This window comes from Protopterus annectens, chromosome 2.part1, assembly GCF_019279795.1.
Source record: "Protopterus annectens isolate FY-2018-M chromosome 2.part1, PAN1.0, whole genome shotgun sequence".
In the NCBI taxonomy this organism is placed as follows: Eukaryota; Metazoa; Chordata; order Ceratodontiformes; family Protopteridae; genus Protopterus; species Protopterus annectens.
The window spans coordinates 365,752,423-365,769,420 of record NC_056729.1 but is presented as its reverse complement, the minus strand read 5'-3'; the positions used below and the strand labels follow the sequence as shown (position 1 = coordinate 365,769,420).

The window sequence follows — 16,998 nt, the reverse complement described above, 5'->3', positions numbered from 1 at the left end:
TGAAAAAGTGAACTTTTTAGTTGACATGAAGGACATTATTTTGAGAAAGAATTTTCCTCATTTTTGAAGGTGAATTTCTTTGGCAAATTATAGGTGTAGCAATGGGTGCATAATGTGCACCCGTTTTTGCAAATCTGGTTTTGACAGAATGGGAGAAACAGTGTTTTTTTTCCTCTGCCCACCGGTCCAAAATTATTACCTTTCTGAGGTTTTTGGATGATATCCTTATACTGTGGTGGAGAGGGGGGAGGCAGTGAAGAAGCAGCAAAGGAATTTGTGGAATATTTAAATAGTACCACCAATTATTTAAAATTCACCTTTAAAATGCATGCAACAAAGATTAATTTTTTGGACATTCTTTTGGAAGTAGACAGGGAAATGGATGACTTGAAGTCCAATATTTATAGAAAAGAGATGTACTCTAACACGTTTCTGCAATTTGACAGTTGTCACCCGGCACATCAAAAAAGAAGTGTGGTTAAGGGACAAATGGTCAGAATATTAAGATTAATTAGTGATGATTTAATATATGAACAAAAAATGAATATTTTGATTAGGATGTTCAAAAATAGGAGGTAACCTATATGCTTACTTCTCAAGATCAGGAATGAGGTTAAAAAGGAAGGGATTTAACATTTACCCCATTTTGAAAATAAAAGAAACTGTTGCTAAGGGTGGGAATCAGAGGACTCTTGGCAGTGATATACTGGTTATGCAATATAACCATGCAACACCTCATTTAGTTACAAAGCTTTACACAATTTGGGAAGGTGTATTTGATACTGACCTTAAGTTAAAATTAGGCTCAAAACCTAAGGTAGCTTATAGTAAAGGTAAGAATATCAAGAATTATTAGAAACCCAAAACAGGAGATTTGCTAAGAGTTACAGGTCCCAGATGACTAGATGTGGATCTTGTAATTGGTGTAAGTTTATCAATGATGGACCTTATGTGGATATTGCTGGTTATTACAGGAGTTTACAATGCCCAGGTCAGTGTAATTGTTACAACAACATGCTGGTTTCAGTAGCAACATGTACAACCTGCCCAGGATTTATGTGGGTAAAACCACGAGTAGGCTGAGGCAGGATTGCTGAGCACATTAGGGGCATTTAGAATCGGAAGGAAACGAATGCCCTATATGTGCACAGCACTACCTGTAGTAATTTTAAAAGGTTTATTTTTTTTGTAATAGACTATGTGTTTATTAATGTAAATGGTGGTGACCCTAAGTTGGCGGTTGAAATTAAGGAAACAAAGTGGCAACTTAGACTGAATGCCAAGGTAGAACCAGGCATTAATGAGAATATTTCTATTTTGTATGTTTTAAAGCAAAAGAGGAAATAATGTTAATAAGTTCAGAATTGTATGACATTAAATTATTAATTTATTTCTGTAATAGACTTATGCAAAAATTAGGTGGAATATACTTATTTTTTACTGCATTTTTCAATACTTTTTATTGTTTCTTTGATATGGAATTAAGATTTTGGTGTACTGACTAACATTATTGGCTCTGAACACTCGCACATTTGACCATCTAAGGCCATCTTCAATGTTTGTTTATTGTAAGAACTAATGTTAACGGGGGACTTTTAATGAAGCTCCCGGATTTGTTAGTCCAAAACAATTTTATGACAGGAAGTTATGGGGGGGGGGGGTTGGCCATGAATAAAAAGGTGTAATTTGTCATAGAACATGACTCTGATGATGACTAATGAAGGCGAGAGTGCTTAGTCATGCTCCTTTTGTTTTTTTTTTATAGGTTCATAGGTTCATAGGTGTGTACTAGGCCAATGGCCCTGGAGCCTTTACAAGGCTAGCCCATAGAAGTGCCCTGGAATCATGCCGCCTTTAGTTCCTGGTACCGCTATCAAGTAGAGCCACTGGAGTGATCCCCAGGGGTGAACTTTCTATTTCCCATCCACTCATCAAGATTTCTCTTGAAAAGGGCCAGTGAGGTGCTCTGCTTGACATGTATGGGAAGTCTGTTCCAGAGAATGGGCAGTCTCTTGGTTATGAACCTGTTCCTCCAGCATGTTCTGTTCATTGTGGTAATGAGGTTGAGGTCCCTGGAGTGTGTGGTGCAGAGGGATTGGGATTTCTTTAGGTGTAACATTTCTAACAGGGCTGGGTCAGACATGGCTTTGTAAGTCAAGCAGAGATAGCCTGTTAATAGATGATATGAGGCAGAGAAAAGGTGGAGTTTTTTGAGTCTGTCCATGTAGGCCATGTGTTTAAGGCCAAGGATCCTCTTTGTGAGGTACATTTGTGGCCTTTCCAGCTGTTGCAGGTGTTTAATGAGGTACATACCAAATGGGGCATTATACTCGATGATTGGTCTAGTAAGGGAAGAGTAAAGAGAGATGATGATTTCTTTCTTCCTGGATGCAAAACCCTTGGTAATGAGATGTGTAACATAGAAGGACTTTCTGACCATAGTGGCAATGTGGTGGTCGAAGGACAGGTTGCTGTCAACCTGTGTCCCCTGATCTCTTATAACACCTTCAGTGTTCAGTGGCTACCATCAATGTGGTAATTAGTGGGAACTGAGTTTTTCACAAAGGGAATGACAACACATTTTTGGCATTAAGCTTAAGACCATGGTTTCGACACCAGTTGTTGGTTTCAGTGAGGCCTTTCTGTAGGCTGTCTACATCACTTGGGAAGTTAATAATGGCTCTTGGTTTGCAATCCTCGATGAACTTGGTCAGTCAGACTCCCTCTGTGTTGGCCTGGACTTCTGAGAAGTAGATGTCAAACAGGAGCAGACCCAGAACCAATCCCTGTGGGACTCCACTCATGACTGGGTGGCAGTCTGACTTGCAGTCTGCTACTTTCACACTGTGGGTTCTCTCTGTGAGTTAGTTTGCAACCCACCTAGTGATTTAGGGGTTGATGCCTAGTTTGGTGAGTCTATTAATAATTTCTGAGTGGGGAATGGTATCAAAGGCCTTGGCCAGTTTGAGGTAGGCTGTATGAACTGCTTTGCCCTCATCCACAGCTCTGGTGACTGACTCAAAGAAGAAACCTTATGTCTATTGGATGTCATTTTAATAAACTGGCTCAGTTTTGTTCCAGAGTGTTCATGGTGACTTTTGGAGGATTTTAACAGTTGCATTTTGCATTCATTTCTTGGTAACTTCATCAAAAGGTAGGGGAATAGAATGCAGGACTGAATGAACATGGCATGAAACTGGGAAAAGATAAGATAGCTGCAATGGCAGCAAATGGGGAAATCAAAAGCAGATGAGGATTGAGATAGAAGGGAAAATAGTGGAACAGGCTAACAGCTTCAGGTTTTGGGAAAAGTTGGTTAAGGAGAAGGGAAGTCTGTATAAAGAGTTCAAAGGTAGAATCAGTGGGGCTGCAGCCAACTAGCACAGGATGTCATTGGTAGTGTATGACAGAAGAATGCCAAAGATCTGAAAAGTAATATGTCCAAAACAGTGGTTCTACCAGTGCTACTATATGGTACAGAAACCTGGGCAGTAAAGGCAGAGCAGTCCAGGTAGCTAGAGGTGATGGAGATGAAGTGCCTGCGATGAGTGGTAAGAGCACACTGTGGGACAAATGAAGAAATGGGGACATCTGGGTAAAGGCCAAAGTAGTTTCAATTGCAGAGAAAGTCAGAACACATTACAGTGGTTCAGGCATCTGCAGAAAAAAGCTGAAGACAATCTAGAGAAGAAGATTAGGGACAGACAGAAAGAAGGTAAGGGGAACTGAGGGTGTCCAGCAAAGAGGTGGATGGATTTTGTGAGAGAAGATCTGCAACAGTCAGGTATTACTGTCATGGAAAGTATTAGAGTGGCATTGAATGGAGAAGGTTGGAGACAACTGATACGACACCCCAACCTTATGTATAAAATGGGATAAAGGGGCTGAATAGTAATAATAATAATAATAATAATAATAATAATAATAATAATGATAGTAATAACAGCATCAAGCTGTAATACAGCACATCATGTAATAATGTTACATTGCAAATATAAACAACCCATAGAGCACAAATAGCATTATATCAAAATAAAAAAGTAATGAAATACACACATATATATATCATTTAGAACTGAGATGGAACTGAACTTCAAAACATAGACAAGTGCAAAGCACTACTAAGCTTTGATCAGACAACAGATTAATAAAGTCCTAAGGTGTGGCCATAAATGGAGAATGCCAAGCACAACAAATAATGATATTGTATAACATGAGAAAAAAGAAAGGAACCATTAGTATTGCAGTATTGATCCACTGTTGAAGCCCTCAAACATGTTTTTAATCATTGACCATAAGACTACTGTAAGATGGCCATAACAAATCATGCACCATGGAACAATCAGTAGAATATAGACAGGCAGTCTGAGAGGTACATCCATGAGCCACAAAAGCAATGGAGACCTGTTAAGGATACTCCCCCAGAAAGCTGACTACATTCAGGGATCTGGATAACTGTAGTATCTCTGGTTGTTCATTTTTTTCCATTTTGAGAAGATTTCAGATAGAAATACATTCTCTGAGCCATGTTTGTTTGCAAACATTAAGTCTAATATACCAAGGAACATGTTTCTTCTCCGTGAAGACATCTGTGTAATCTACTAGGGAATCAGACTTGATACAATCCAAAATGGGAAGTAGGAAATGTGTAAAATCAGTGCAATATGTAGAAAACTCCACATTACTTTGCAGTGGCCATAACCTTGAAAAGGAAGTGCTTGAAAAGGCATTACGATGCATTTGTGATTTCTGATAGTATATAAAAGTTCACAGATTCTGTTACTTAATTGTCCAAAGTCTCATCAATACAAAAAAAATATTACATTTGGAGCAGACTGTGTTATATACCAGAATCACTGTCCTGCAATTGCTTCATGCAATAACATTTATAGGATACTATTTTACTATTTATTTACATTTTGTTTAGTGGGTTAGATCTATTGAGCAGAGTCCCATTTTCAAGAGGAACCAATGAGCAAAAGGTAAATACAGAAAGAAAGAAATACATAAACAATGGCGACCTTTAAGTGCATTATATGTAGCTGATGAAAGTAATACAGGATAAATTAAACATTTTGTAGTGTTATGAGTGCAGACACATAGTAAAATACATGCATATCAGCAAATATAACAAAGTATAACATCCAAAATACAAATGTTGCAAATAGTGTATGCAAGTCATCAAAAATATTATATTACAAAACTCAGCCCTCATAGCTGACAAGTAAAGCTTTAAAATACTAAATGTACTGGCTTAATTAAGTTTGAAAGAGTACAGCTTATGTATGAAACTAGCAAGGTTGATAGAGTGGAAGATAAATGATAATTTTACACCACATTTGAACAGTTTATAAGTGTACTGGCAGTGGCACTGATGAGTTATTAAAAGTTTTAAAGTCAATTTGTCTTGTATTTGTATACTGTGTGTCAAGGATAGAAATCTACATGGGTATCCATCACCTAGGGTGGAAGAGGTTTAGAGTATAACTAGAAACTATTTAGAAGAGGGTCTTAGGAAACTCATCAGATTGTACCATTGCATCATATAATTTAGAGCAGGACAACTGATGTTAAGTAGGAGCTTGTGGGTAAAAGGACAACATATATATATATATATATATATATATATATATATATATATATATATATATATATATATGTGTGTGTGTGTGTGTGTGTGTGTGTGTATCTGTCAGTCTTGATTTAGGATAACAATAACAACGATATCCAGCAAGAGTCCAGTTACTAATCGCATCACAGGGCTCAGTGCTGGGACTTCTCCTGTTTGGAATATACTTCTCTGAAATTAAGGCAAATGTAGAGGGCTTTTGATTTACCAAGTTAGCTGATGACTGCATCTTGGGGGCAATTGTTGTATTCCCCAGTGACATATATATCCTTCAGAAGGCAGCACCATGACAAAAAGCCAAAAAAAAAAATCAGAAAATAAAGCAATGGCCAGACCACCAACAAAAGTTATTGCACAAATCCACTAAAACACTCTAGTGCTTCGGCTCAAAAAGTAATCAAGGGGTAAAAGCACTACACAATTGCAAATCTTAAATAGTTATAAAAGCACCTTCTACTAATTACATAATTGAATAATTAAACTAAAAACTTCCAATTATAATTAGTATTAAGTCCAACAGGGGTCGGGGTTGCATACTTTAAAATAAATACAGCTTCCTTATACAATAACTTCTTTTTAATATCTACACATCTATCATAAATATTTATTTAATAAATATTTATTTGTTCTATAATTGTACCCTTAAGTCCAACTGATATAGTATAAAATGCATGGCAAGAGGGCTTTCAAGTCTAACATTCTTAATGTCTCTAACATGTTCTTGTAATCTAAGCTTGAAAGCCCTCTTGCTTTTCCCTATGTAAAACAACCTACAGGGACATTTCAGGGTATAAACAATGCCCTCTGTGTTACAACACATCAACCATATATCCTTCAGAAGGGTCTGACTCAAGCAGATGATTGGTGCCACAGCCATGGACTAAATCTAAATGTGAAAAAAATGCACAGTTATACCCTTTGGGAAGTCAAATACCCCCACAAATTACAATACCTAAGATTGGATGCAGTGGTGAGAGATATGGGTACACAGATCAACAGTAAAATGGAATTTGACCACCATGTATCCACAGTGGTGAGGAAGTCCTTCTATATGAAACAGTTTATAAGTAAGGGCATAGCATCCAGATCCAAGGAAGTTATTGGCCTACTGTACTCTGCCCTTAGCAGACCAATAATCGAGAATAATGCACCTTTTGACATAAACCTGACCAGGCACTTAGGAGTGGCCTCAGATGTTCCTTACCCAAAAATAAATACAAGGTGTAAGCAATATGTTCTATGAAGATTGGCTAAAATCCCTATCCCTTTACTTGTCTCCTACCGCCTATTAAGGGGTGATCTATGTCTAATCTACAAGGTACTCTCAAATCCAGCCCTGATGGAACTGTTACACATTTGCAAGGTAAACTGCAGGAGAATTTCCCAATCCAGGGATCAAAACCTGGTCTGTGACATGTCTCAGAAATTGTCCCTTCACTGGACCGGGACTTCCTGTTCATGTAAATAAGAGCCGTTTCCTGACACTCTTCAAATGCAATTTTGATCAATGGATGGGAATCATAAATTCACACCTGGGGTGGCACCCATGTCCCTTTTGAACAGGGGGAGTCAGCAAAATACTGAAAGGCATAGGCAAAAACCTAAGCCATCCTGTATCCCTTAGGGATGGATAAATAGGTAAAATCTGGTTAATAATGGCTAGGTTTGTAAGTCTACTAATCTCTTGTGAACCTAAATCCCTGAATGTAGTCAGCATTCTTATTTTATGTATCTGTTGAATAAATTGGTTTTATCCGTTCTACAATAAGTTTTCAAGTTTTTCTGTGGATTCATTTGGATTCATGGCGAGACCATCGGTTTTTGTTTTTTGCATTTTGAACCTATAAACCTATAAGTGATAGAAACATTTAGCATTTAGACAGAAGAAGGGTGTTAGCTAAGGTAGTTTTATATGTAGGAGATAAGCTATGCTTGATTTTTTACAGGGCTCTTGAATTGTTTTTTTTTTTTTTTTTTGTGAATTAATTAAATAATGGAATTAGTATGTTGCACAAATGCCATTGACTGTAAGTTTTTTTAGGGAAGGAGCCTATGTTACAGTTTCTAATAATCATAATTTTGGTTTTCTTCTCATTCAAGATAAGTTAAGAGTCCTTTAACCATAGTAATAATGCATATAGAGATTGCTGAATGGATTTTATGTTGATTAGGTTATGGCTACTGCAAACTACTGTTGTGTTTTCTGCATGAAAATTATTGAAACTGCAAGGTTTTCATCTAATTTTATAATTATGAACTGTATTTTGTTATGATAAAATACTCAGTGAGTTACATACTGGAAAAATACTGAAAAACAAGAAAATTTAATAAGAAAACATTTAAAAAGTCATAAATAAAAAAATAGAAGGGGTTCAAAAGTTTGCATTCTTTGCTGTTGGAAAGTAAAAAAAAAACTGTGGTTCCTTTCCTTGTACCACACAGTTTGATTAGTTTTCCAGTTGTGACACTGCAGTGCAGAATAAATAGGTACTATACTTGTGAATGTCCTATCCTTCAGATAACACTTTAAACTTAGGTGATAGCTCAGGTCATAGCCAGCCTTAGGCATATGCCAATTAGGTGGTCTTGAGGTATAACTGCAACATATGTTTTCTTGAATGTCCTGTACTTTTCTTCTAGTAAATTTTCAGGTCTGTGTCTTAGCTTCTGCTAATCTTAGAACCTTATTTGGCTAACATTTGCAGATAACTGTGGAAACTAGTAGTTTTTGATGGAGGCATTCCATTTCAATAGGGATGTTTTTGTAATCTGTGATTTGAACCCAGTGCCGTCTGCCTGAGTTGAATATAAATATGGCTGTTCTTGTACGTGATCTTGTGATGTGATCTTGTGATTGTCTCTCTTGATGAACCATATATCTTCAAACATTAAGCCCTTTACCAGAAAAAAAAGTACAGAATGGCCTCTAGTTCATTAGGTTCATATTTTAGTTCTGTAGTCTGAAATATGTAGATCTAGGCAACCCTCCTATTTAGTTGTATCCGTCTTTATATGAGCATTCCATTTAGTTACTATCAAGACTATTTTTTGTCCTTCCTTCTCAAGGAGGTGATGAAATTGCTGCCAGAATTCCAGTGTATGCTCACCATTACAGACTTGCAACACAGCATAGACTGAGATAATGAAGGCTGTTCCATATTTACAATGGAGTTTGATTGTCCTGAGCCTGTCATTGACTAATGGCACCTCTAAATATCTTTAGAAGACTCTCTCTCTCTTACTGCAATTCATATACCATTTCTACCCTATATTAAAAAATCTATATTTTGCTATCAAATTCCAACTTCTTTTTTAAAATTTTATTAAAAAAAGAGTTGGCGCCATAAGTACAAATAAGTCTATTCAAATCTAGGCTTTTCACATCTTATCTATTTCTATACTGTAATGCAACTTCCCTAGAAATCTGCTCCATCTCTCATTTTACTTCTTCCAACACTTCCTTCCTGTAGCCCCTCTTAATAAACCTTGTTAGAGTTTCAGCCTCAGTATCTAAAATACTTCTAAGTCATGTGCAACCTCAAAAATTAGGACTCAGCAATGTTTTTTTTTTATAATGTGTCTTGGGTGGCAGCTGTTTACATGTAGTAATGAATTCCTATGAAATGGTTTCCTGAATAATGTAACAGTAATTGAGCCACCTATCAACTGGTAGCTAGCATATCCAGGAAATCCATAACAAATAAGTCATTTCGTAAGGTAAAATGAATCCAAAGTTCAATACAATTCAAAAAACTAATAAATGTTTTTAAATCACGCACTCCAACTACTCAAGTCATCCTACAATAATCAAAAAATTGGAACCAATAACTTATATGTCCCACAAAACTGTATTCTTTGTTACAAATATATATATCTTCAAAAAGACCCATAAATATTTCTGCATAAATTGGGGGTGAAGTTAATCTCCATGGGTGCTCCCCAGATTTGTAAGAAGCACTTCTCCTGAAAACAGAAAACATTCTTAGTTAAAACAATGCAGAAGGGGCATTAAAATTATTAAAATCTGTATTATGTTGTCAAAATGTCTCCATAAAAATATCACTGCTGTTAACCCACCTTCATATAGAGTATCAGTGCATAAATTATGATGTCCACAATAACCAAGTGCATTTTTAAATATCTTGTCCTCCAAACATTTCAAAATGTGAGTAGTGTCCATTAATTTGACTGGTTTTAAATAGAGTTCCATAAGACATGAAGCGGGTTTAGTCAGTGAACCCCTACACAAATATTATTGACCTACACTGTGGGTAGAACTTATTTTTAGGTATGTTTGAGAGAAAATATTGGATTTAAGGTTGTGGTTCATCCACTACAAGTTACAACTCCTGTTGTAATGAAATGTCATCTGTTGCCTCTAAAAACTCTTTTAGTTATTTTTTAAATCTTGTGTGGGGTCCATAGTCATATATAAATATGCCTTTCATCTTTTAGTTGATATTTCAGCTTCCTTCATATAATCCTGTTTCCCTATATCACCACAGCTTCTTCTCTGTCAGCATTAGTAATAATAATTTCACATTGATTCTTTAAAATAGACAGTGATTCTCTATATTGTGAATGTCCATATTATAAAAATAATTCCTAAATAGAGAGGCTTCATTTTGACTCCCTACAATCATTCTGTTAAAAACAGAAGGGTGATTAAAACCAGATTTCTTAAATGTAAAAAATACTACTCTCCCTAGTTTCTGAAGAAGGGATGCGTGTGGTAAACCAATAACTCAAATTTATTTTTCTACAACAAGATTTTAAATTATACATTACAGCTAAAGTAGAAACATAAAAATAAGGTATAAAGGATAGGCATTTATATAAAAATATAATACTTTCTGAAGAGAGTTTTACATCAGTAAGATTTATTACCAAATCATTACATTCAATATTTACTTTATCAAGTCCTTGAGTAACATTAGCATCTTTTCATTTGCTATTATGTTTTCTTCCACTACATCTTTTATCTCTTTAAATTTGACCTTTTATTACATTGTGAAACATTTAATCATTATTACTGTCAATATTAGATGAAAAATCTGTAGCTGTCTTGTACCCATGAGAAAATGAAATATCAGAGGAATTTCTCTTTATAGGTTCATACATTCAAAAGTGTATACTAAGCTAATGACCACCAGGGCTTTATAAGCCTAGCTGTGAACCCAACCCAATTGTGCCCCTATGTATCATGGGTGTTTATTAGGAGGGGGTATGTTAGGAAATTTCTAGAGGTTATGTAGGTGGTATTTTAGTTTGGGCATTACTGCCTGCCTATGTCTATCAGAGATATAGGGACCACACTCTGGTTGAATTTTGGATTACCCATTCATTGGTAAAGGTTACACTTAAAGAGAATTAAGGATGGACTACGCTTAACATAGATGGGGGGATCCTGTTCGAGCATGGGGATCCTGTAAGACATATCTGTCTCACAAACATATCTTGTTTATGTCACAAGCAAAATTTAAATCCATGGATCTAGTAGTTCTGATGCTGTTCATTTTGTGGCTGCAAAAGGTCCATCAGAGCTGTGTCCGAGGATGCTTTGTATGCCAGGCATAGAAGGTGATCCATATAGGACAATATGTTTGTACACTGGATTCTCCTGGTAAGGAACCTTTGTGAGCATTCTGACTGTTGCATGTATGATCAGGTACATGCTGAATGGAGCATTATACTCAATGATGGGTGTGACAAGGACCAAGTAAAGTGGCACTATGAATTTATTGGACTATTTTACTTACACCTTCCTTTTATTTTTGTATTTAATGTATTTAATGGTGTCTCTATGCATTTTTGCAAATTTTACTCTCATGTTTGAGACCTCCAGACAAAGGCTATATTGTATGAATAGACACCCAAATCTTTTTTAAACTTTCTTATTTTCCAAGCTTGTAATGCAACATTTAGGGTTTCTATATTTTAATAAAAATGACTCATAACTCTCCATATATTTTGCATCATTCCACAATAGGATTACTTGATTAACACTAGTATTAACATTATCAAGTACTGCTAAAGATCTTTTATGGTGTTCAATCAATAAATCAGCATGTGACAATGAGAGGTATTGTCAGCTATGCCAGAAGTAGGGCAATAGATGTGGAACATATACCAACAAATCTAGCTGGAAGTTTGTAAAGAATTGTAAGTCATTTATATATCAAACTGGTTTGCAAAGATACTTGTGTTGAAAAATGTATTTGTAAAGCTGTTTGTGCTAAAAATGTTCCAACAGTGTGTCCTGCTGGACAGAAAAAAAATACACTTGTATGTCTGACTGTATTATACCTACTGAAATTAATATTGTAACAGAGGATACTGGAAGACAAGAGGTTAAGCTCAGTTCCAGTTAACTTTGAAAAATAGTATGAAATTAAGTTTCTTAACTTAGGCCATAAAGATTGTATCTTACAGTTCTAATTGCAGCCAGAAACTAAATATCTCTGCCAGAGAATGGTTTATTAGCTCCTGTAGGAAGATTGGAAGTGTTTCATTGTTTTAAGACATTCAGAAGCTGCAACACATCTTAGCAACTTATCAAAGCTCTGTGTATGTGTATTATTGACACGTGCGAGATTCTGGGTCAGTTGCTAGGAAAGGGTTTAGTATGGGAATCAGAAGACAGATGACCAGATGTATGTGATGTCATTCTGTAATCCAGAGCAAAAATAATGTTCTAATACTAGATGAGAGTGAAGTCTCAGGGGAGTCTGTTTTGTGGAATCTGACATAGAAGGATCTCTCATCTCCTTCATCTGACCTTGCTCTCTATTAAGTGACTAGGGAATAGTAACTGTTTAGATCAGTCAGAAAAATTTAAAGAGATTAGTTAAGTACTGTTTTTCTGTATTTGTGTGAATCTATTCAGGCATATTATTTTAATATTTCCTGTGAAACTCTTGTGTCTATTGTAGATATTCTATATTTTCATATTCTTTTAATATTTATTATGAAATATATTTAAAGGTTTCATTGTGGCTGGTCCTTTAGAAAATATTTTAAACTTCAAGAGTACTTATATCTATCTGGTGACTCTGTGGCACTCCTAAAAGTCTTACTGCAATTGGTCAAACACTATCATTTGTATTAATATTAGTTTCACTCAGTATATTTGGGTACCCTTGTAAGAATCTTAGAGAAGCAGGCTTTGGAGTGTTTCATGGTAGTAATTACCTTATAGTCTGGGCGGAAGGAGGCATAGCTAGTAAATCTATGCCAGCATTTCCAGGTGTGTGTGTGTGTGTGTGTGTGTGTGTGTGTGTGTGTGTGTGTGTGTGTGTGTGTGTGTGTGAGCTCCTTGGTGCAGTGACACAGGGCATTGGTTTCACAGAAAGTGTACTGGAGGACTTGGCTTGGACATTCAGCTGAGGACTCAACTCTACAGCTGTATCAATGGGGAGTCTTAATGGGGACCTGGAGGGAGGCAGAGAAAGAAACCCAGACCCTGGAATGAGTGTTTCCTGTGTGCACTTAAGGGAAACTGTGCTTGGTGCAGAGAGCTGCATCTGGAAATACTGTGTGCATCTATTTTTGTTCCAAGTGAATGTCCCTCTCCAGTGTCAGTGGTGAGGATTCAGGCTCCTTGATTACTGGCCCAGAGAGGGTACATCACACAGCAAACATAAGTGACACCATATTCTGAATTGTTCTCCACTTACTTAAAAAAAATCAGAGTCCTCATTCCACACAGAAGGCTTGATATAAACCCTCAGTCCATGTGGAACCATACACTGTTTAACTTATGATTTTCGAGTCCTGATATGCCATGAAGTGCTTCTTAATTTTCTCTTAGTTTGTGCATGATTAAAAAAATGCAGATTCAAGTGTTATTCCTCTAGTGCTCATGCTGGACTTGTTTTGTGAAGTAACAGAAGCATCCACTGTACTTGCAATGGAGTGAAGTGAATCTTCCAAATCCAATGATAAACTCAAAACAAGTGCTGACAAATCACAGGAAGTCATGAAGCCCAAATATAGAATGAGGAAATCCCAAAGTCAAACAACAGTCTCCCTCAGCACCAAATATACACCAGCGAAAAGTGATGCAAGAAGGAAGGCTACCGGTGCAATGACCCATATCCAATAATAATAAACAATTCTTACACTCCAAAAATCCATTAATAACTAGTATGCAAGCAGAGGTGAAGAGTAAGAAACATAAAATATTAGATCATTAAGATCTAATAGGTGGATTTCTCTGCTTGGGGCATTGATTAAACTGGATTAAATTATGAGTTTTAAATCCATTTTCATAATGTACTGCATAATATTTTATTTAGAGAAAAAGATTTTTCATTTGATGAATTTTTGAGAAGTAGTTCATTAGTTTGACTACTAAGCATCAGTATTTGTATAAAAATAAATCTCTGTGTCGAATTTCCAAATTCATGAAATTAAATTTTTATATTTTTTGAAATATTAGATATATAGGATGGATTTTTGTTTTTTAAAAAATTTCTATTTGATCATATATATTTTTATTATGTTTAAGTTTTTCTTTTTCTGAACAGAATTGTTTTATGTTATGAATTACTTAATTGATTTTTTATGTGGATTGGCTGTGCAACAGCCACTGTTTCTTATTTACATTTGCTGGTAAATGTCCCATGACATCGAGACAGCTGTTTGGTGAAACCCAGGCTGGGTCTGTTGTGGACAGAGCTATAACAATTATGACATTGAATAAACATTCAATAGTGGATATTTGAAATGCTGGACTTGTTTGTTGGTACTATTGGATTTGTGTCCTTGCACCAGTTGTTCAATTTAAGTGCACTTTGTTTGTTCATATATATATATATATATATATATATATATATATATATATATATATATACATGTGTGTATGTGTGTATGTATATCAGTGGAAGCACAACTTTCCATCATAATGGAAAGTCACCCCCCCCCCCCGGATTCACTAATCCTCCATGTAAGACTTAATAAGTCTTACTCGGAGGCTGCAGTTGAATGGTTTGACATCAGCGTGCCATGAATATTCATGAGGGCACGCTGACTCAACCGTAACTCTTACATGGACTGAGTAGGAAAGCAGGGGGCGTGTCCGAATGCCGAGCAGTCTAAATGTGCACGCCCCTGCAAGGTTTTAAAAAGCATAATGTCAACACACAAGAGCGAGTTCGCTCAAATGTACTTGCATCCAACACCACACTCCCTGTCACTGTAAACCCCCATCACACTTATATAAAGTAAATAATTATATATATATTTTTTTAAATCCATGATATAGCTGCCCGTATTTGCGCGTGTGTGCCCATTGCTTAGCTAGAGTTAGCAATTCTGACATGGAAGAGCATAAGAAAGAATGTTTATGTAAATCACACCAAACTGCAGTAGCATAGTGATAGAGCGTATACACAAAGAGAAGGCATACATGGTTTGAGTCCCACCACTCCCCTTCTTATTTATGTTTTAAATCAGTATTTGAAATACTACCAGACATATATGATTAAAATTTTATTAAAAGCAGTGACATGGCCAATGTATCAGTGAACAAAATATATATTTTTAAAGGACCCAGATATATAATAGCCTGCTGTTAAGCAACGCTTTACACAGCTAAACACAGGTGCCCATAGTTTAATAGCACTTTACCCAGCTAAACAGAGGTGCCCATAGTTTAATAGCACTTTAAGAGCTAAACAGAGTTGCCCATAGTTTAATAATGCTTTACCCAGCTAAACAGAGTTGCCCATAATTTAATAATGCTTTACCCAGCTAAACAGAGTTGCCCATAGTTTAATAGCGGTTTACTCAGCGCAATAGATTTGCCTAAAGTTTAAAAGCGCTTTACCCAGCACAATGTGTTTGCACGGACGTGCGTGATGCTCCAACCAGGGCACTGTAGGGCACCATGGAGCAAAGTAGAGCTAAGTTGCTTAAACGCAGCCACACCCCTAGCCTGTCTAGACAGTATTAAAATAAAAGAACGACAAGGTTTGAACCCAGGACCCTGTGCATCATAATCAAAGTACAGAACCACTAAGCCATGCAACATAGGGAAAGCAGCCACTATTAACATTCATAAACTTACGAATGGTAGTTTAACCATTACTAAGCAGGTCTGCAGTCAGCCGAGAATTTTACAAAATGGCCAATCACAAAAATGTGCGGGAAATGCGGCATATTTAAGCCCCATAGGCGGGAATACTCGCCATAACTGATTGTAGCTCACATTTGCAGTCAGAATGGCAGGTGCAGGAGAGGGTTCATGCTTCCGAGCGCAACGTTGGGGCATCGAGGAGTCCAAATACATGGTTTGGTTCCTTGTCCACCATCACGAGTCAAGACTCCTGCAGGGCCAGTTCCAAAGGACGGAGTACAAGGCAGAGGCTTGGAACTGGTTAGCTCGTGACCTCACCAGTGCCACAGGCGTTCCTCGGACTGGTGAGCAGGTCCGTCACCACCATGCAGACCTGAAGAGATGAAAGCAGGACCACCTGAACCAATGGATACAGGAGGCCTGTGGGATGCAGAATGCCCCACAACTGAGTATGTAGCCATGGAATGCAGTATGTAAGAATTGATAATGGAGTATATATAATGGATAGGTATGTCTCAATATCCTTTCATTTACTTTACAGCTGCAGGTGACCATGCTACGAATCAGCAAGCCTATGCTGATAGGCTGCTAAGGCTGCGCCACCAGGCAGGTTAGTGATTATTCTGCATGTATTGTTATATAAAATATGGGAGAGAGCATGAAAGAAAGTGTTGTAGTCCAATAAAACAGCCATAGAATTGCCTGAATAAGTCCTCTGCATGTACTGTCAGATAAAAATGTCAGAGAGGCAGAAAAAGAGTGTAGTAACTCATTAAGAAAGGTAACGTATGTCTGGAATAATATCTCTGCAGGCACTGTCATATAACATAAATGAGTGAGCCTGAAAAAAGATTGTTCTAACCTATTAATAAAGGTATAATATGTTTTGAACATGTCTGCCATAAACACCGTTAAAACAAATAAAGGAGTGAGCCTGTGGAAAAGTGTGCAATGTCATTAATAAAGGTCTAAAACCCAGAGTGTGTCTGTGTCACAGAGTCTGAAATGTTGTTGTACCCTTGCGTTATACAAACAGTACTGTTTGAAAATGTGCTGGCAACCCAGAGTTATGCAGTCCCATATAAAGTGGGTGATGGAAGTGCTAGTAGCTGTGAAACATATATACAGTCCACAATAGTCAGTTACTGGCTGGCATGAATAAGTAAACCTGGCACACGTGTAGCATGTAATTATTCACCAGAAATGTGAGTGTGTGTCAAGAAATGCAGGGTTCTGTACAAATCAAAGTGAAAATGTCATGTGAAAACATCCCAGATATGTAGATAAAGAA

At 36.7% G+C, this 16,998-nt stretch overlaps 1 protein-coding gene across 1 annotated transcript in view; it reads right to left on the bottom strand.

Moving 5' to 3' along the window:
* The window catches only part of LOC122794068 (ADP-ribosyl cyclase/cyclic ADP-ribose hydrolase 1-like), a 1,209,067-nt gene that overhangs the window by 317,860 nt on the left and 874,209 nt on the right, over nucleotides 1-16,998 (bottom strand). The gene's annotated exons all lie outside the window — the stretch shown is intronic.